Source organism: Lycorma delicatula, chromosome 2 (genome assembly GCF_047948215.1).
Source record: "Lycorma delicatula isolate Av1 chromosome 2, ASM4794821v1, whole genome shotgun sequence".
Classification (NCBI taxonomy): Eukaryota; Metazoa; Arthropoda; class Insecta; order Hemiptera; family Fulgoridae; genus Lycorma; species Lycorma delicatula.
The window spans coordinates 149,056,323-149,078,459 of NC_134456.1; the positions used below are offsets into that span (position 1 = coordinate 149,056,323).

General features: G+C 30.1%; 1 protein-coding gene across 6 annotated transcripts in view; it reads left to right on the forward strand.

Annotated features, from left to right (window-relative positions):
- Nucleotides 1-22,137, forward strand: part of LOC142319313 (proton channel OtopLc-like) — a 422,996-nt gene that overhangs the window by 178,738 nt on the left and 222,121 nt on the right. The window contains exon 1 of one of the 6 annotated variants that reach the window (XM_075356450.1): nucleotides 13,331-13,521. The exons of the other annotated variants lie outside the window; for them this stretch is intronic. The gene's annotated coding sequence lies outside the window, so the exon portion shown is untranslated. Of the gene's footprint in view, nucleotides 1-13,330; nucleotides 13,522-22,137 lie in introns of those variants that run through there. 6 annotated transcript variants of the gene reach the window in all.

Sequence of the window (22,137 nt, forward strand, 5' to 3'; positions counted from 1 at the left end):
TTAATGTGTATATATTTGAAATAATTAATATGGATTCATCTATTACATTTCAACAATTTTTTTTTTGTAATTAGACGGAGCTTGATGAAATCAGGCATAGCCTTCTTGGACAAACTTTATCCAAAAATTTGTTCACAATCTCCTCTGTACCCAACGTCTTTACGCCAACGTTTTTTTGAAATTTTGCATCATGTTCTACTCTGTTGTGAAGGTGCATAATTCAATTACGATATGTCTAATAATTGGTTCCAGTGTTATATTGAGTTTTAAATAATCGATTTAGATTTATTATTTTTCAAATAAACGGGTTTTTTCCATTCAAATCAATTTGAAAGTAAATTATTTGGGGGTTTTAAGGTTGTTAAATAAGGAATTTTTTTTCAAATCTTATTAGCAATATAGAAAGCGATATATTGCTATATTAAAAAATTTAATTATGAGAAATTAGAGACTAAAAACTAGCTTAGTAAATAAAACTAGCTTTGATAAGTGCTATTTATAATTGTCCAGAAGCTGTTCTCGTTTTCTGAAGATGCTCAAGGACTCTTTGCGTAATTATGCTTCTGCCAAAGGAGGACATGTTATTGTAAAACAAAATTTTTGGATCATAAAAGGAGTTGCTAACTGAATAGTAGGAGTAATAAGTGATATAATTTACGATCTTGCTATTGAAAGCTAAAATTACAATTATCATATTGTAAAAAGACTGGTATAACGGAACTGAGTAACGGATTCCTACCAATTACGAAGAAAGTAGTAGAAAATATAATAATGGGAGGAATCCAGAAAGGGGGATAAAAGAAACCCTTTAGTAAAGGTAACAGGTCCTTTTAATTCTCTTTTATAATACTGCTCACTGATACACCTAAACAGATGTTCTTCGTGAGAAGAGTTATCGGATCCAGATTAGGAATGGATTGGAACAAAAGGGCTCGGTCGATCGTTCTCACGCTCAACTGGGGTCTAATCCAGCAGGTAAAGAAGATAGAAAGAAGTGTAGATACTCCGGGGAAGACCATTTGAAATTAGTTCTGCGAAATCAGTCTAAGCGAGGCGTTATGACGTCTGTTTGACGTCACTGTAAGACTCAAGTAAAAGAGATAATGTACTAAATTTTATTCATAAATTGTTAGGATAGTTTTATTTGCGAACAGCAAAGGTATTTGCAGTAAAATAACTTTATGCTTATCTTACCTATTCTATTGTTAATAAAAGATTAGTGGTTAACAGTGTTTAAGACTGGCGGTCATGCTAATGTTTTATGTCAATGGGACTGAATTCTGGTTTTCTACCTGTAAATAAATTCAGATGATTACTTTAAATTCTATTTTGTATGTAATCGCTGTCTCTTATTATTATTGTTGTTGTTGTTGTTGTTGTAGTTGTGATTACTGCTATCATAATTTGTTTATTACTGACATTTAGTATAATTTTTTCTTTACTGTTGCTATTGTTTTCATTATTCTAATTATTATTGTGAGTTGTTTATTATTGTCGTTTACTATTATTATTAATATTGTCATTTACTATTATTATTACTATTGTCATTATTATTATTATTATTATTAGTATTATTGATTTGTCTTGTTTTACTTATGTTGTTAAACCAATAAATTGCAATTATATTAACATTTTCAATTGTTAGTCTCTCAGTATCCTGATCGAGCTGCGAACACGCGACAATATAATACTACATTGCATACTTGTCTCTTTTGAACAAGACCAACTATCTTTAACTTTTTAATGAGCCTGTTATACCAGTAATGGGGTCTTTTAAAACAGATTAAAAAATGTCTTTTTTCAAAACAGTATGCATTAATTCTGGGATACGAAGTTAGATTTCGTAGATGTCAAGGAATAAATTTAGTTAAGGCTATTGTGAATATCGGAGATAAAAGTCGACCTAACTTACGTCGCCGTTTTTTAAGAGTTAAGGTGTTAGAGGAGCTGCTGTTGAAACTAACATTCAGTTTTAAAGGGCTACTGAAAATTAATAAAAGTTCAGCAGCGTTTTCACAACGAGATGAGTTTCACGATTATTATATATTGCTGATGAAATTAGAATATTTTCATACCTATACAAAAATATATACACATGAAATCAATTTGAAAATCATTACATATTTGTGATATATGAAAATATCTGTAAATTTTTCAAAAGTCTATTCTGTAAGTTGATTATTAATAAATTATATTTATTAAGGAGTAGCATATCTATACATTCCTGATGCGATCTGTATCATACAAATATAATGTTGGGCAGTCAGATACAGTTAAAAATTATTAAACATTAATTATATCTGAACCAGGATATTTCAGGATCGTAGAACAGCTGACTAAAAAGAATGAGCGGTTATTAATTTTACCAGTAATACTAACCTAGTCATGGGCTAATTTTTAACTTCCGTATTTTACAAAGTGAAAAATTAATGATACTCACTCCCTTTTATTTTTAGTTCACTCGTTTAAATTTAAAGGATTGTATGATCTAATTTTTTAGAAACTGTCTCTTATTCCAGTGTTAAAATTAGTGTGTACAGCTTAATAAAATTTACTGATAAAAAAATACATAAATAGACGGATTTATAAAAAAACTGTTAATTTTATGAACAAAAATTTCAGTTATATTGAATTCAATTTAAGAAATTGAATTACTATTTTTTTAACATTTTGGCAGTTGTTTGAAAAGTTCTATCGAAATTTTAATACTAGTTAAACGTTTAAAAATGAAACAGAGTGAGATGTTTATTGACGTGAAAGTAGTTGTAAAAGTGTAAAAATCTAGTGATGAGCAGCTTAGGATGGTGTCAATAGTGGCATCAACAACTCATTGCAAATTTTAAACCAAATTCTATAACACTTGCAGACCCGGCAATGCTTCGCTATTGCTAGATTTGAGTATATATATTTATATATATATATATATATATATATATATATTAAATGAACACAATTGAAAGTTTGATAAAACATTAAAAAAATGAATTTAACGGAACCTCACAAAATTTAGCCTTTATCTTTTCTCCCTTGTCCCTTTTCTTTTTTCACTTTCCTTCTTTCATCTTTCTCACTTTCCCTTTTCACCCTTTTTCCTTTCCCATTTTTCTTCTCTTTTTTCTTTTCCCTTCTTCCCCTTTTCACTGTTTACCTTTTCCTCTTTTTATCTTTTTCGTTTTTTCCCCTTTTCGATTTTCCCTATTTCCCATTTCCGATCTCTACCTTTCTCCCTTTTTCCCCGCGCGTAAATCGGTCAAGTTGTTTTTTAGTCTATAGCGGATACACATACGAACATTGCCTTTTACATATATAGAAGAAGAAAGGCTGTTAGTATATATTTTTGTTTGTTTCGTAAATATCTCGACATCGGCGCCACCTAGCGGGTCCAAACTAATTCAGAAACCTTCGCGGGCGTGTGCACAACTTACCGATGTTTTATCGCAATCGGATGAATGGTATAGGACGCATACGAAAAAACAAACAAACATTCATCTTTATCGCTCTCTAGCGATATATATGAGAGAGAGAGAGAAAGAGAGAGATAACCTTTTAAAAATAATAAATATAAATAAATGAGTAGAATATGTATTTTAAAGAGTTGTATCGATATCCGTGTCATTAACAATCATACAGTTTAATTTAAAACATTTTAAATATCGATGATACGAGGGTCCTTAAATAATTAAAGAGATAATTGAATAGAAAAGTTATTATTTATTCAACGACAATGAAACTAGCGCTACTTTTCAACACAATCCCCGGTTACATTAAAGCATTTGTTCTCTCTTCTGTGATCTTTCTTATTCCAGTAATTCTTGACCCGTTCATTGTTGTCCATTGTTGTCAAAGAGTAAAAACTCTTTGTGAGGCTCAAACAAAAAAAGAATGTAATGCAGGGAGATCGGAACTGTAAGATGGATAATACTTCTTGATACGACTTTTGAATAGCTACCGTGGTAAGGTGTTATCATGTAGAAGAATTACTACTTTTGTGAGAGAACCTGGGAATTTCCTCCTCACTGCAATTTCAATTTATTTTCTAGCACATCAGAATAGTTCTCACCGCTGATTTTACGTTTTTCTTCCAAATAAATGCAATAAATTTGGCCTTAGTAGTCACAAATCTTCGTTAGCATCATTTTATTGGCTGACGTGTATGTTTTGAATTCCGGTAAGTAAACACAGGTATTTCTATCCCATACTTTAATGTTTGAGTATCTACACGGTCTCCTATTTATAAACGCAACGTAATTTAAAATTATTAATTTTCTAAATATCGATCTAATGATTTACACTTATGACGTCAAAAAATGATTTGACAGCCCATTTTTGTATCTTGAAAAGTTGTTTTGTTGAAGCCCACAAAAGATGATAATAAAAATGAATAATTTTATGCGTAGTAAATATTTAATAATGATAGATAATAAATTAGTGTTTTATTAAAACAAAAAACAAGACACTATCCTGTTTTGAAAGAAATCAAAGCAGTTTGTTTTGCTTATTTGTTAAAATATTATTTTTAGTAAAGATTAGATATTCTTAAATTATAAACGCATGAATAAATTAAAATTTTTAATTTTTAAAATATCTGTATACACGATTCACATTTATTGGTGCCAAAAAAAAATTGAGAGCCAATTTATTTGTGCCCATCTTGAAAACTCGTTTTAACTTTTTGGTATGGCCCAAAATTACGTCATTGTGTTTTTATACAAGGGTAGAAAGTGAGCATAATAAAAAAATTATAACGATGACAAACTTAGCGTTTTGTTAACAGTCTACAATGCATGACAATACGATTTGATTTTGTTGTATACAAATAAATGTGATCATGCCAAAAGGATGTGTAATCTTAATAAAAGGCTCTTATAATGTTTAATTGCATGTATATATGCCGGGAGTCTGATAAAGAACTCTGCGGTTTTAAATTAAATTTACTTTTTTGCATTTAAAATTATAAATGTATATGTTTTATTACACGGTAGTACAAAGTTAAATTTTTTTTAAACTTTGTACGGTGTAATAATCCACTCGTTCCTAAGCATGAGTGCAGGAATTGCTTCCACGGCTGCTGTTATTCTTTGGAACAGGTGATCGAATGACTGGATTTTTTTAGTACGCGATGTTTTTTACGTACCTTCCAAAAACATGCATCGTTGTCAAATTGGGACTTCGCAGTGGCCAAAAGATAATAACTTCCTTGGCGATCCGGCCTTCTGGGAACATGTCGTTGAACGAAATTTGTACAACTTTGCATGATGTGGAGCTACTCCAACCTGTTGGAAAATTAAGTCCTCCATATGCGAAAACACAAAGTTATGTAACATGTCCGAGCATAGTATGCTCGTAATAGTCTGCTCATTGAAAAGAAATGGTTCAAAAATTCCATTATGTATGAAATTGCATGATACCGCACCACACATTCACTTTCGAACCGCCGCGGCCAAATTTCACCGATTTGTAAGGAGTTTCTGAATCCCATACTCTACAGGTATGACGATTCACCACTCCATGTTGCTTTATCAGAAAATAAAATGCTTGGAAGGTAGTTTTCGTCAGCAGGAATGGAATCTAATTTTCTTTTTCCTTTTTTTGTTTATAAATTGAACTCTTTGTGGCTTTGTTAGATTTAGTTTCATGGAGTAGCTGCAATTAATAAGCACGTAACTTCTAGTACTAATCATAAAAATCACTAAAACAGATAGTGCTTGTAGGAACAGGTTTCATAGCGTGGCCGAGCGGTCTAAGTGCTTTTTGGAATATATAGTGGAAGTTTAACACTATGAACTGTGGAAGTCCTTTTGGACTTCCACAGAAAGACTGTCGAATTCTTTGTGTTTTTGGCACTTGTTTTAGGACTACCCGATGAGTGTCCTTTCTAAACATTTCCAGTTTCCAAAAACTATTCACAACACTTACGTATGCTTCTGTCACTCGGAGAATTTCTACGATAGACTCGCATATAATTTTTGTACAACAGTCACTGATTTTGTTTCTGCGAACCGGTACACGTAGAGTATGCTTTATCTTGTAGCGAATCAATAATACTGAAGCCCGGGCCCATAATAGGTAGGCCTATGGAATAGTCTAACGCAACTGTTATATGACATAGACTATATTAACTAAATTTTAATTCTTGTTGGTTCAAGATTATCTATAATACAAAATTGAGTGCTGCAACATAAAAACCATTTTTGTTCTTTAAACCCGAAGTTCTTTTTTTGGACATCCGGTATTTAATTATAAAAATAGCATTTTTACTTCCTTGTACGAAGTAAAAGAAGTATTGTTATTGTGAAAAATTTCGGTTTTCAACGGAAATATCCATTTTGACCATTTTCGAATGAATCCATTTTGATTAGTTTCGGTGTGATGTCTGTAAGTGTATGTATCTCGCACAACTCAAAAACGATTAGCCACAGGATATGGAAATTTTGGATTTAGAACTGTCGTAACATCTAGTTGTGCACCTCCTCTTTTGATTGCAAGCGACTGAACCAAAAGAGTACAAAAAAGCCAAAAATAAAAAAAAAACAACTGCATTTGCAGTAATAAGCACTCATCGAGAGCGTTTCAACGATGTATCATAAGTGGTACGTATTTCATTGGTTCCAGAGTTATAAGCCAAATAAAATTTTAATTAATGAAATATTTGGATCTTACAAGGGGAAGGCACATCGGTTCAGATCCGACTTCATCTTCTTCTTTTTCTTTTAATTTAAATATACGGATTTATTAATAATTATTAATCTCTAATTGTAAAAAAAAAAATTACAATAAATAATAATTTAATAGCAATAAAAAAAAAAGAAAAATATCAGAAGTTATTAATAAAATAAAATTTTATGAACTGTTCATTTAAAAAAAATGGATATGTAATTTAATAGGCATACAAGGTAGTCATGTAGTGTCACGTTGGATTTTTAATTTTCTAAAATGAATCTAATGATGTGTTGCTAATATGTAATAGGCGCTAAACACATTCTTTAGCGCCTATGATCTGTAATTCATTTGTTTATCTTGAAAACTCATTTTGATTTTTTATGGGAGCACTAAGAGATGGTATAATACTTCAAATAGGAATATTCTTTAAGATAATCTGCATTTAATAATGATGACGTCTTAATAGTTTTGTTAAGGCACTAAAAGAGCAGAACAGAATGATTTGATTTTGCTTTAAATTGACTGACTGGACCTGGGGGTTGACTAACATTTTTTGCCTAATTGAAATTAATCTTATTGTCTAATATAAGATTTTGTTTTTCTTTTAGGGTAAAAAAATAAAGAACTGATAACCTAATTAATTAAATTTAATGGACTTTACATATTTGGAAATATTATTGAATTTTATTCATGTTAACGTCAAATTTTTTCTGAGAAATCCGATAATGAACGGAAGTAGTAAAAAGATAAGAATATAAAAACTTTTATTGTTTTAATAATACTATTATTAAATCGATGTTTTAAGCAACTGATATAATTTATTTAATAATGCAACGATTATTTTATCAATAATCAATAATTTATCGATTTTACGACGTTTAAGGTAAGGTTTTTTTTTATAGAAAAAATATAGATACAGAGAAATATATATTGTTTTTGTGTAATATAAATTATATATTCTTTCCATCTAATAAAATAATGCATATTCTATTAATAGATATTGATTAAAAATGTGATTTATTTATTGACTAATTATTAAAATTAAATTATTTAATTATAAAGTTCTATGAGCATATTTGTTAAATATTTACTCAAATCATCGTTTATCAATTTAATAATTAATTAATTATTCAAATAATAATTAAAATCAAATAACAGAATTTGGAATATCTGTTTCATCAATTAATAATTATTAACGATTCCTTCCTTTTACACTTCCTCCATTTTTATATCTCTTTCGTAAATGATATAACTACTTTTGTTTTCTTTATTTAATCTTATATATTAATTAAAAGTAATAGAAATTATTATTTTTTAAAAATAATTCCGGGAATCCTTTTAACAAGAATTTTTTTTTAACCTTCGGTACAGCCGTTAAATATTGCTTCATCGGATGAGATGAATGGTTTGTAGCGTGTGTGACTATACCATGCCTGACCGGGATTCGAACCTGGGACCCCCGAATGAAAGGATGAGACGCTACCACTTTTAACAAGAATTAAAACTTTTATAATGTATAAAATACATTAAAACTTGACTTTCACGCGAAAATATTGATTGTATTATACAGAGTGTGTTAAAACGTATGGGAACCCTTATTAAATAACTTTTCAACCGTTAAATACTGAAAATGAAATTTACCTAATGCTTTTCGAAACAATTTATTTGCCAGTAAGTCAGTATGAGACCATCACCTAGGACCACCATAGACAGGCAACACAAATATTTTAAACAGAAAAGGTAAAATTGTAGCCATCGTATTAAATTGTATTAAAAACCAAAATTATTAACGTACTTGGGTACAACAGCCCTGACCAAAATAGACACCTTTTAATGTTTTTTACAACTAGTTTCAAAGTGACCTACAGTACCTCTTAAGTAACTGTTCAACAGTAAAACACAATAATAATTTAGCAAAACGTTATATTTTTGTTATAAGATCATTAGTTGGGGGTATGCTATGGGTCTTTTTACTTTTTTGTGCAAAGTAAAGGAAGTACTGTGATCGCAAAAAATTTCGGTTTTCAGATTTTACAGAAGTATACATTTTTTCCAACCCTGGATTCATTTTGACTAGTTTCGGCGTGACGTCTGTGCGTACGTTTGTATGTGCGTAGGTTTATATCTCCTATAACTCAAAAACGATTAGCCGTAGGATGTTGAATCTTTTTGAATTTAGGACTGTTGTAATGTATAGTTGTGCACCTCACCTTTTAATTGCAATCGACTGAACCAAAAAAGCCCAAAATCCCCAAAAACTTGAATTCTTTACTTTTTATTAACTGCAGTAATAACCCTTTATTGAGAGCTTTCCAACGATATATCATAAGTGGTACTTATTTTCATTGGTTCAAGAGTTGCAGCCAAATAAAATTTTAATTAATGAAATATTTGGATCATACAAGGGAAGTACATCAGATAGAATCAGTCTTAATCTCCTTTTATTTTTTTTAAATTTCTTTTTTTAACTTATTTTTTAATTTAAATATACTAATAAAAAATAAACTAATAATAATGAAAAACAGATCCTCACAAGAACAACATATACACGGAGGCATACATTTCCAATCTTTAATAAATTGCTAAAAATTCTTATCTTTTAGTACATTACTCTAGTAATTGACATCTTAATTTGTGTTCACATTCTCTAGTTTTCAAATTTTTTCTCTATATTCATCATCCTGTTTTAATCTTTTTTCTTTCCTTGGTCTTAACGTTTTTTTCCTTTTTATATTTATCATCTTTTCTTAATCTTTTTATTCTTTTTTGTTTTTAACATGTTCTGCCTCTTTATATTTACCATCTTCTCTTGATGCTTTCTTTTATTCTTTCTTTTTTTGTAAAATTTTCTTTCTGTTTTTTTAAGATATATTTCTTCATGTTATCTTTCTTTTTCTTGTATGATTGTTTATTTTTCATTTTTGATTATTGGCCAAATAATCCAAAAATAAAAACTGAATATTTTACACCGTAAGATCGAAATTAACATTTGTAACCGGTACACCTGAGTTCAATTAACGGAATCTAATTATTAGCTTTTATTTATACGACGCACCAGAAATCTGAAACTTTTGTTAATTAACAACTCACGAAGATACGATAATACTGATCTAGTAATACGAGTAATAAATGGACTATTACTCTATCCTAATATTTCATATAAGATTGTTGAATTAATAATTGTATAAGTATTTGACGTTAATAAAAATTAATATTTCAGCAATTGTGTAACTGTCCACTTCATTAAAAAATTGGAGGATCGTATCTCACTTTCGAATGAAATATGCTTAAATGAAGTGCAGAAAAAAATGTGTATGTCATTTAATAGGCCTACAAGGAAGTCATATGGTGTCCACGTCAGATTTTTTTTGAATTTAAAGAAAAAGAAATAGAGAAAACGAAACAGAAGTAGAGGTTGAAAGTAGATTGACTGATCGTTTATCTTACGAGTGTATTATCTCAACATTATTAATAAAATTACCAGAAAATATTTATTAAATTAATTGTATTAATTTCGGTATTTCTAATCAATTGTAAAACTGATTGAATTGTAATCTATTTTTCTATTGCTTAAAACTTTTACTAGGTATTTCATCCATTTTTTTATGATAATATCAGATAAATGGTTTCAACCAATCGGCAGCTCAGTTCCATTCTGTTATCTCAAACGATTTACGTAACGTTTCATCTTCTTAAAATTCGACAAAAGTGAAATGATATGATTTATTCTAAGGAAGGAAAATATGATTGTATCGTAATGAAGAAACAGCGATCTGATTTTAACTACGAAATTAGATTTCTGCTACGAAATTAGTGTTATTATTATTATTTTGTAATTTAAACTGTTGATTTTTCTAATTGAATTTTAATTACTAAACTGAGATACTTTATTTATTTCAACATAATATAAATGCTCTGTGTATTTGTATCAATTAAATTTGGTGTTTAAAAAATTTATACAATGATATAAATATGTATACCTAATAAGAAAATTTTCTCCGAGTTTATAAGTTGTGTGCGCGCGCGCGCGCGCGCGTATTTACGCACGACTGAGCGTATAAATTTCCTAAGAAATTTGATTCAATGAAAAGTAAAGGTGTAGGCAAGTGAACCTATGATTATAATCCGGAAGTCTTCCAGACATCTGGTGTGGCTTTCTATTTTATGAGCTCTAGTTTTAGAAATTTTATGTTTGCTAGTTAAGATTTCTTGGTCGCTCTTACTTTTTGTTCACAAAATGACAAACTAACGTATGTTATAGCTAGCTAATTATAGTTTTGGTTGCTCAGACTGGATAAATCCAACAATGAATGACGATGGGACAGTTAAAAAGAAAAAATTTAAATCGGCTTTTCTCTAAGGAAAGACACGCATTGTTTTTAAGAATAGATTCACCATTTAAAACTTGAGTCTTGTGCGTGGGAGTATGGAATTTGTATTTTTTTAGGGTATGAAAAACAGTGTCCGACCCGGGAGATTCGAACCCGTGTGACCTTCCAGATGAAAGACGCTACATTTCCTCACAAAAGTTTAGATATCTTTCATCCTTAATGTTAAATCAAAACACTAGTAAATAAATTAAATTAAACTAATACAAACAATATTAGATCTTTGTAGCCATAGATCTTTGTAGCCAGTAATGTTAAGTAAAATAATATCCCGAGTTGTTCATTAGGATACAAACTATTATTTCAGCCTTTAGAATAAATCGTATTTTATTTTTGTAGAACTTTTTAAGAGGCAATAATGTAAATCGCTTGAGATAAGATTGAACAAATTGGACTGGCGATTGGCTGGATCATTTATCTGGTATTATCGTAACAAAATGTGAAATTCCTCGTAAAAAAATATTTGACTGCAGTTTATTGCGTTTGCTTTCATCATGTGAACAATCAAGAACCGTAGAGAACAAATAGTTTTTATGAAATATGAATAAATTTATACTTAAAACTGACCAGGGCTTTGTAATGAAATCTCTGGTAAATGTCTACTATTATTTACCAATCTCCGATTTTTTAAATAGTTGAAATATCTATTAATCGATATAAAATTTATTTTATTTATAATTTCAAAAGTTAGAAAGTTAATATAATTAATTTTTTGTTACGTTTTATATATATATATAACGTATAATATATATATATATATATATATATAAAGTGATTTTATAATTACCTCATAAGACGACTCAAAAATAAACCGGCTTTTAATTTCGCATCTAGTTACACAGTCCACACGAAACTATGTTAAATGTGGTACAAGCAAATAGCGTGTTCATTTTTAAATAATGCGTGCCGGCAATAAATAAAAAAAATGAAAAAACTAATTATTTAAAATATGAGTTTTGAAAAGAGATTGTGGCGACCAATTTGACAGGATTTTTTGTTGAACGAGTTAAAAATATCGAAACGGGTGTGTGTATTCAGAAGCTGTATTGTTAACCTTCGTGAAGTTACATTTTAGCTGCATACAAAGTAGTGGGAGTCTTGATGAGATAATTCGGGATCGATAAGGCAAAAAAGAAAGTGTAGTCAAGGATAAATTTGTGTTCAGAGGAGTTGAACGCGGAACAGTATATTTTTTTGGTGCCGGTATTAAATAGATATCGAGATATTAATAGAAATTGTGTAGTATTTTGCTCTCAACCGCCTTAATAAAACGCTAAGCTTGCCATCACTAAATAAATATTTATTATATCTATATATATTCTCCTATAAAATATAATGTCGTCATCTGAGGTTTACTCAGTCACAATGAGTTAAGATGACATGGGCTGTCAGATCTATGTTTATCGTCCATAAATATGAATCATGTAGACCGATATTTAAACAATTATAAAATTATTGCATTTAATTTTTTTAATGTTCAATCTTCCCTAAAAACAACGATCACTTTTCTCAAAAACAGAATTGTTTTCGTTTAACTCAACACACAATACTTCGACTTATAAGAAAGGGCTGTTTATTATGTTGCCGTTGCCATTTCTAATAAATTACCTTACCATTTTAAAAATATCTTCCATCAATTTATTTAAAATATAATTAAAAGATTTTCTTTTAGAGAAAAATTTCTGTTGATGAATTTTTAAATAACACTATCAATCTGCATCTCGTTCAATGGGTGCATAAATATTTATTCAAAATAATTCTCAATAGCAGCATCTAAATTGTGATTTATTTTTTATGTTAAATTTTTTATAATTAATATTTGCCTAAACAATGTTTTGTATTTAAATAATTAAAATTGACTTTAAACACATTTATATTTAATCTTATAGTTTGTTTATATTCATAAATTATCTTGTATTGATGTGATTTATATAAACTATTTTACGTACCGATCAGAATAAAGTTTTAATCAGTGGCGGTTCGCGTATAGGCACTGTGGGACTGCAGCACTCCCTATTTCCACTTGATATTATCGATAACATTTAATATAAAGAGCCCTTTTTTCTTTGTAGGTGTACAATGTATAATCCTTAAGCTTAATGTCAGTAACCATCCACCATTTTATGAAAAAGATACAAAAATCTTTGTATGGAACTGTGCGCTTCACAGTTCCAGCGGCGTGTGTTTGGCTGTGGTGCGCTATGCGCACATAGAAAGCTGCACGCAAGGCTGCGAGGGAGAGAGCACTGTCGCTCCCTCAATGCCGACCCTGGCGTGCTGGTGGAAGGTAGTTTTTATTTACTCCGCGTGTGTATGGAACATTCCTTCTTCATTCCCTTTTCTAGATTAGTCGGTGAAAGGATTATGAAAGCGGTTTAGTTGATTTTTCAGTAGTGATCAGAAGATGGCGGAAAGCAAGGGCTCTTTGATTGCCAAATCTGTCCAAAAATACGCTGGAAGGGCGAAAGAGAAGGTAATTAGTAAAAAATTAATTATGTATTTGTTTCTGTGTACATAGAAATTTAAAATAAGCACCACTGAACTATAGTCTTTTTAAGCGGACATTTTATCAAGTTATTATCGAATAATACTAAAAGTACTTTCTGTATTGACATTTTATTATTTATTCGGTTAAACCGTGTACCGTATTCTTGAATGTGATTAAGTGTAGAATTAGATTATTATCCTGCTTCCAGCTATTCTATTGGATTAATTTTTTTTTTGGTCCTTTTATTTTACAGAAAACTTTAACCATGGCCTTGAAAAGCCCCAGAAAAAAATTTCTGGAGCAGCACCCCTAGCTAATTGTAGCTACGAGCCGCCACTTGTTTTAATTATTTAATATGATCAAGAAACATATTCACGTCGGCACCATAGTAATTGCTGACTGTTAGCGTACGTAATTGTCTAAATATGGAAGATTTCGTTCCTTTGACGGTTAATATATAGTATAACTTCATCGATCCGTACAATACTCACGAGCAGATTGTTAAGAGGTTGTAGAGTGAAATTCGGTTGAAATTACTTTTATTTGATAACTAGAATTTTGAAGAGCATTTAGCTGAATTAATTTTCAGAATGGTTATGGTCGTATACATAACATCTTCATCCAATTTCCCAACTATTCCGAAACGGTTACCGCAACCCAAGGGGATTTATCTCCAGAAAATGACGATGATTCATCAGACTGACTATAGTAAATAAGATTCTGTTATTTTGTCTTTCTGGTCTTCAAAATGTTATAAATAATGGAAAGAAATTGTAGTTTACTATTTCATTTCAATTCGAAAAGAATGGGTGGTGGGTGCATAATATTAGAAAATTATTTGATTATTTTCTTTAATTTGTACTTAATAAATTGTTAAATAATTGGTAGTATTGTGTTTTCTTTTAAGTTACTGCTTTCCAAATGAAGAAAACAGTTTTGAATTTAATTATTTAATGATATTAATTGAATAGAAAATGAAGAAATTTAGAAATAGATAATATAAACACAATCTACTGGTTTTATTTCGAAAGCGGATACATTCCTTAAGTTTCATTTTCTGTATTACTAATACGGTTAAGTAAATTAAATAATAATGTACAATATTTAACTATTTCGTATGTATATCATCTCTGTCGTAGTAGTAACCTGCCTTATTTTATCCTAGTTAAATCGCTGGCTGTGTACTGTCCCGTGCAGTCACTTTTTTCAATCGTGTTTGACATGTGTTTGATGTATTTGTCACAAACACACGTTTTGTTCGTTATTTTCATTTCGTCAGATAAATAATATGCTGTTCGTTTTTTACAAGTCAAAAATATTTTACAAAATTTTAGATTTTGCGTACAGGATCACAATAGTCTTTCGTTAAGCGAAAGGGAAGCATAATGGCGTTGTTCAGATAGGGTTATCGCAATTCCGTTCGTTCAAAGAGCGGTACATGGCTGCAATCAATCAAATTGAGATTACAAAATGTTTATGTATTTACTATACGCAATGAGTAGGAAATAGAGTAGTTTTAAGTTGTGTAACGAAGAATTTGGTATGAGTTGTGCCGCTGTAATTGGATCGTAAAACTTTTGTAAGAAAGGTCTGCGTGCAAACACGATATCCTGTAACCCACTATTAATAGGTGGGAGTGGACTAAACGTGGAAATAGACGAATCTCTTTTTTCAAGATTAAAATACAAGGAGACGTTTTACCCCCAACAATGGTCGTTTGCGGGAGTTAGCAGAGAAACAAAAGAAAGTTTCGTATAAGCGGTCCCCGATCGAATGAAAGACACGTTACTAAATGTTATAAAGAAATGGATTAGAGGAATGGAGAAATTTTGTAATAATTTGTAATAATCATACACCTAATCTACAAGGTTACAATTTTACACGTCAAACTTTTAATCGCACGGTTAAATTTTGAGATCCAATAGCGGGGTCCGTACATACACAGCGGAGAGTTTATGGGCTACAGCGAAAAGACTAAATCGCAAGGAGTGTGTGGTACATCGAGATCAACGCTAGGCTTCTATTGTGTGTCCGTTCTCGAAATAAGATCCCGGTCTATGTATCGTATGTATTGTAGTAATTTAATGAATTATTGGACAAAAACAATGGGCCGAATTTGTTTATTACGTATTATTATTATAATAACAATAACATAACTCTCATGAACATCGTTAATTGTATTATAATCTTTTTTGTATTTTTTTTAATACCGATCTTTTACAAAAAGCCTAATAAATATTCTACTGAGGAATATTAAAATAAAACATATTTTTATTGCTATTTAAAATTATCTACTCCTAGCTTTTTGGAATTTTAATTTAAAGAAAAGTTGATAATTTATATAGAAAAATTATTCTTAAATCGGTTAATTTTATAATATTTCAGATATTTATTCGAAGCGTAATAAAATTTAAATTGCATTAAGTTGTGTAGTAGGAGAAGAATGAAGTCACACAACAATATTGTCCTTGATTTATAAATAGGCCTATTTATTGTCGGAATCATAATGCAATTTTCTCATATACAGTAATATTTACCATATGTCATAATTATATTGCTATAATTTTAAACTGTTTTTTACACAACCAAATAAATGAACTTTTCACTACTTTTTTATAATTATTTAATTTCATGTATTCTGTATTTATTTAATATTTTTTATATACGTCAAATACTACGTCTAAATTCATATAGTATTGCGAATTTTTATTATAGGTTATGATTAACAGTAGTGAAGTAAACATTATTTTTGTGGTATGTGTAATACTGAATACATTATTTATTTAAAAATATTTTAACATCTCAAGTTGTAAGAACTTTATAAATACATAAATATTTAGCACTTTTGGCTCATTTAACACGTTTACAAATGTGTATCTAGCATTTAAAAAGTAATAATTTACTTTTGATGTAAAAAAAAATGTTACAGTACTATATTGTTTGTATTTTATTTCTATATTTTACATTTGAATTAATCTTAAATTTTCTAAATTTTTAGTTAAGTAATCTTTATTTTATTTACGTAGAAATTACACAGGTTCGAAACAAACTGTATGGTCGTTCTTAGTTCAGTAGTTAATGTCCGGTTTCAAGCTATCCGTTACAAAGCCGGTGAAGTTAATTGCGTGATCAGTTAGTTGTAAAAGTAAGCCGTTAACTCGCATATTCAAATCAAGTTAAAAATAACTTCTTTTAGCCGGAACTTTTCAACAGGAAAAAATCCAAATAACATGCAATACTAAAACAGTATGTACAAAATGTAATGTAAACGCATGAACACATAGCGCGCGCACACGCACACACACACAATATATATATATATATATATATATATATATATATATATATATATATTATACATGATTAATTTTACGGCTGTTGTTAACTACTAAATCATTATCTCTAACTACGCGTATAACAACGTAGTTTTTTACGATAAATATAAAACTGTATATGTAAAGGTTAACTTAGTTTAATTAAAGTATGTTTGATACAATTACCCGAAATTCCAGCAGACGACAGGAAAAAGAATAACTGATGATATTTGATAAAAATAATTTTCCCTATGTTCTGTTTAAAATTAATGACTTTTCATAGATAAATTTATTTTGCTGAAATCACTCGAAGTAAATTTTATACTTTTTTTTAAACCAATAGGTTCTTATTTTAAAAAAAGGCTTTTCCGTCACTGGATAATTTCGAACCAACATTAACCTCTAAACTTGCCTTATGTACATAGTCTTTTACATGATATATTTTTATTTCCGTACGAAAACGTTTCAGCAAGATAGGTGCCACTTTTACTAAAAATTGTTCAAAAATATAATTGTATGACCACTTCTTTCATTTTAAAAAATTATTTAAAATAACCCAAATTAATTTCTGCTTCGATTCATAATCGCCAATAAAACGTGAATTCATCATTACACACCAAAACGAAAGAATTCTTAAAACAATGGGTGGAAGTGGTTCAGACAACGAAAAATTATACACCTCATCTTTAATAAATTACCAATCATTTAAAAGTTTTACCAGTATTTGTTTAAAATACAATTAGCATTTACCTTCCTGGATCTTGACCTATGCTGTAAGAAGGAAAGTATGGTAATCAGTCAAAAATGTGAGGTATGGTTTTTTTTTCTTCTCCATGTTTCATGACCCAGGGATCCCAAAAAATGTGAGATAATGTTAATATGTATGTAACTGTGTTTACGTGTTTGAAGCTCAGTAAATTTTGACTGGATGAATCGATTTTGATGAAATTTGGCACAGACACTCGAGAATATGGGGAAATATGTTGGTCAGTATTTCCAGGGGTTACATGGTTTCTTTGGGGTTAATTTTTTCAAAGTTTTGCAAACATAACCCCACTTTACATTAAGTTCAGTATATGAGTAATGTTTAAATAATAAATGTTTATCTTATTATTTAAAAAAAGACCCCAAATTCTCCCCTTTCTCAAAAATCGAAATCATCTTATTTATTGCATATTTTTTAACAGAATTCTTTGACTTATCACACGAAACACTAAAAACACTATTTTACAAAAAAAAAACTCTAGCACGTATTACACTTCAGTGTGTTCTTTTTCTTCTTTTTTAATATTAAGTATGCAGCTTAAAATTAAACATCTACAGACTAATCATTGTTGCGACTTGTAATATTTTATGAATGAAATAAAAAAATAAACGTAAATTAAATTAAATTAAATTTTTTATTTAAATTCGCAAAAGTTTATATATTTACAATACTTTTACAAAAGATGTTTTAAGTGAGCGCAATGTGTAGCAGTGCACTTTTGTGCTCGAGTTATCATACCGAGTCGCATATCCTAAGACGTCGTGTTATCAGTGCCATCGATTTCTTGTTGAATGTTCGCCTTCAATTCGTCGATAATGTGGGGATTTGAATTATAAACTTCATATAGTCTCGAAGGAAAAAATCTGGAACTAAACAAATCTGGGGAACGCATAGGTCACCAACTTTTGACAGTTCGTTCTTCTGTAAAAGCCGCATGAACCCGCGCTAGTGAATAATTTGATGTGTGACATCAAATAAGAGATCCTTCTTGTTTGAAAAACCCGTACTCTTTTTCACGATGTGTTAACTGTGCGTAGAATTCTTCGAAAATTGTACAGTATTCTTCTGTATTTACAGTCCGATCAAACAATTTTTGCTCCATTATATGATTAACAGAAATAGCACACCCATTTTCTCATCGTGACGTGAACGCTGAAACATCTGTTTACAATTTTCAGTTATCCATTTACCTGATGTGCAAATTAAGATCCTCAGATAAATAAAACTGTGCCTAGTATGATATGAAATTCAGCATCCGGTTTATGTGTCCATCGACATTGTTTTTGAGAGCCAGCCGTAATAATTAAGACGTTTCGGTTGGTCGTTCTTTTAAGTTGTTTTACAGAATGGTTTCACGTACGGTTTTAAATTTATATTGTAAAGAATCTTATGGAAACATTTTTATATGTATATCTACTTTGTTGTGATAACTTAATTATTTGATTTTTACAAAAACAAACAGAAGTGATGTGAATGTCGGGTATAATCTCTGGCGTTCTAAAAGAAGGTTGCCTATTTAGTTTTCCGTTTGAAAGCTACCCCGCTGTACACCATTATTGATCAAGTCATGTATGCTATTCTGATGGAATTCTAACATTCGAAAATTTTTCCGCGAATATTAAACGCTTTTCTTTAAAAATCCAGAAAAAAGTTGCTCATCTGAAGGAATATATGTTCAACAAAACATGTAAGGGTTCTTGAAGGCAAGTTTTGTCTTATGAATCGCAAGCCAATGGACATCTCATCATATGTTCTGGTTATATTTTCATTATATAATATTTTACTTTGCGTATACCACACAAAGTTTATATTTGCTCCATTTTGAATTTTTTAAATATTACTCAATCGATTGACACAATCTCTTTGTATGTTTGTCTGTTAAAATTTATAAATGGTACTTTTTCGGAATTTCACAGCCAAAATCTACTCTTTTTTTCACGAATCATTATACTAGGGCTATTCAGAAAGTTAAGGAACGTTTTGCAATTTTAAAAAACCAACTACAAGAAAACATTTTTATTACATACATGTGAAAGAGGGACTAAAATACTACTTTTCAACATAATCACCATACAAATTCAGGCACTTATCATAGCGGTGGACAAGCTTTGAATTTCCTGTGTCGTAGAATTCTGCCGCCTGTGATCTCAACAACTCAGTGACGCGTACTTGGAGCGTCACTGACGTTCAAAATCAATAAGAAGAACACCTTCCCTGTCCCAGAAGATTGTTGCCATGATCTTCCTTGCCGACAAAGTTTGCAGACATTTCCTTGGTTTTTTAGGGGAACTTGTGTGCCCCTACTCCATGGACTGTAATTTTGTCTCATAATTCACATGTTTCACCCAGGTTTCGTCGCCTGCTACGATTCGAACCAGTAGTGCATCTCAGTGACTGTGGTAGGCCTCCAAAAACGTCAAAGCTGCCCCATTCGTTGTTCTTTATGGTGATATGTAAGCATTTTGGAATTTCTATTGGTTTTAAGTTTTTTTCCAATAAAAAACGAATCACAGATCGCACTTCACAACTGGCGGGATTTTTTATTGTAGTACACATTTCAAATTTGTATATAAAAAAAACGGGCAGTGCGGAGATGTTCCCATTGTCACGGCTAGACGCTGACTGAAGTGCCGAGCACGAGCACACCAATATATACGCGATTGGCGTGCGCCTGGCGGCGTCAGGTGGAAACGTTCCTTACTTTCTGAATAGCCCTCGTACTTCAGCATATTATTTGGTTATATGTAATTTGTATTTTTAACGTCAATTAGATGATATTAGTGAGCGAAGCTATCTTCGATTATGTTTGGTTAGGTTATGTTGATATATTTAAGATTCGCATGCGATTCAGTGTACTTAAGAATCGTACGTATATCAACGTAACCTAACCAAACATAACCTACACTTGCTAACCTCGTCACGTCTTTTCTTTTCTTTTTCTGTTTAGCCTCCGGAACCGCTGTCAGGATTACTTCTGAGGATGAATGAGGATGATATGTATGAGTATAAATGAATTGCAGTCTTGTCGACCATTTCTGAAATGTGTGGTTAATTGAAACCCAACCACCAAAGAACACCGGTATCGACGATCTAGTATTCAAATCCGTATAAAAATAACTGTCTTTACTAGGATTTGAACCTTAGAACTCTCGACTTCGAAATTAGTTGTTTGGGAAGTCGCGTTCACCACTAGACCAACCCGGGGAGTTACGCTAACTTCGTCTAATTAATGTTAAATATACAGATTATATATATATATATATATATATATATATATATTTTTGGTATGAAATTCTGAAAAAGTATCCAATAAATAATTTATTTCTCTTTAGTATTGTGATGTTCTTAGGTTTTAAGATATTTATCTTTGAAAATCAATTTGTTTGGCTTTGGCTTGTTCTGTTATTATCTGTAATGAGTCGTTACAGAATTGTTCTTTTGATCGATCAGAATGATAAACTAGTAGTTAATTCTTGTGTAAATAAGAAAGTATCTGTACATCAGTCATTGTACATATAACCTTTTCTATATGCAAATTTTTCATTGTTATAAATATTTTGTAATGAAGCAATAGTGTACATCAAGCACGTTTTATATGTGAATTTTGATTAGAAATGAAAAATTAAGTTGTATGATAATGCAAATTGGTTTATACTAGAACCAGTTAAAACGGGATTTTCAGTTATACCTCGTAAAGGGAAATTTATAGCAAAAAATCTCCCACTTTATTTTCTTCCGTCTAAGATAACCTTTGTTTTGTTTAAATTAACTAATTGTATACCTTGGAAATGAAAGAATGCCCCTGAACTTAGACTGCAAAAAAAAAAAAATTACTGATTGTAAAAATGCAGTATGTACCAAACCAAAACTTCTTATTTTATTCATTAATTTCTAAAGAAGTTATTCAAATAACAATAAACGGATATTTACATTCTTGAGAAAAATACGGAAGTAGGATTTTGCAGCCTTTTTTTTCAACATATTTTTAACACTAATTAAAAAATATTATTTTAACAAAACAGATCTCTTTCAAGAGAATAAATATAAATAATAATAACGAATGAAAAGTATATTTAGAAATAATTCTACAAAATTATTTAGAATTGCGAACAACAGAAAGTTTAGATGGGCACTAATATGAAACGAATACAATTATAGTTGACTTAAAAATAGTTACTTGCATAATATGACTTTAAAATATGTTAAAGTAAAATAATATTGTATATTATGAAATTCATTCTTCTGACATATTATGTCACCTTGTGACTCATCTCTCATCAGCTACATCAAAATTATAGGTACGAGTTCATGTATACATGATGTACTTAAGTCTAATTGCTTTCAGAGATATACAATGACATAAGCAATGTGGTGTTGTTTTCCTCAATAAAATTTGAACTTGAAGTTGTTTTAAAAGTAGCTATCTCGTTTATTATCTACAACTGAAGATAGTATTGTATACCACTGGAAATTTTTGTATGCACAAAAAAACAAGATTACAGATTCTGTAAGCTCATTTTT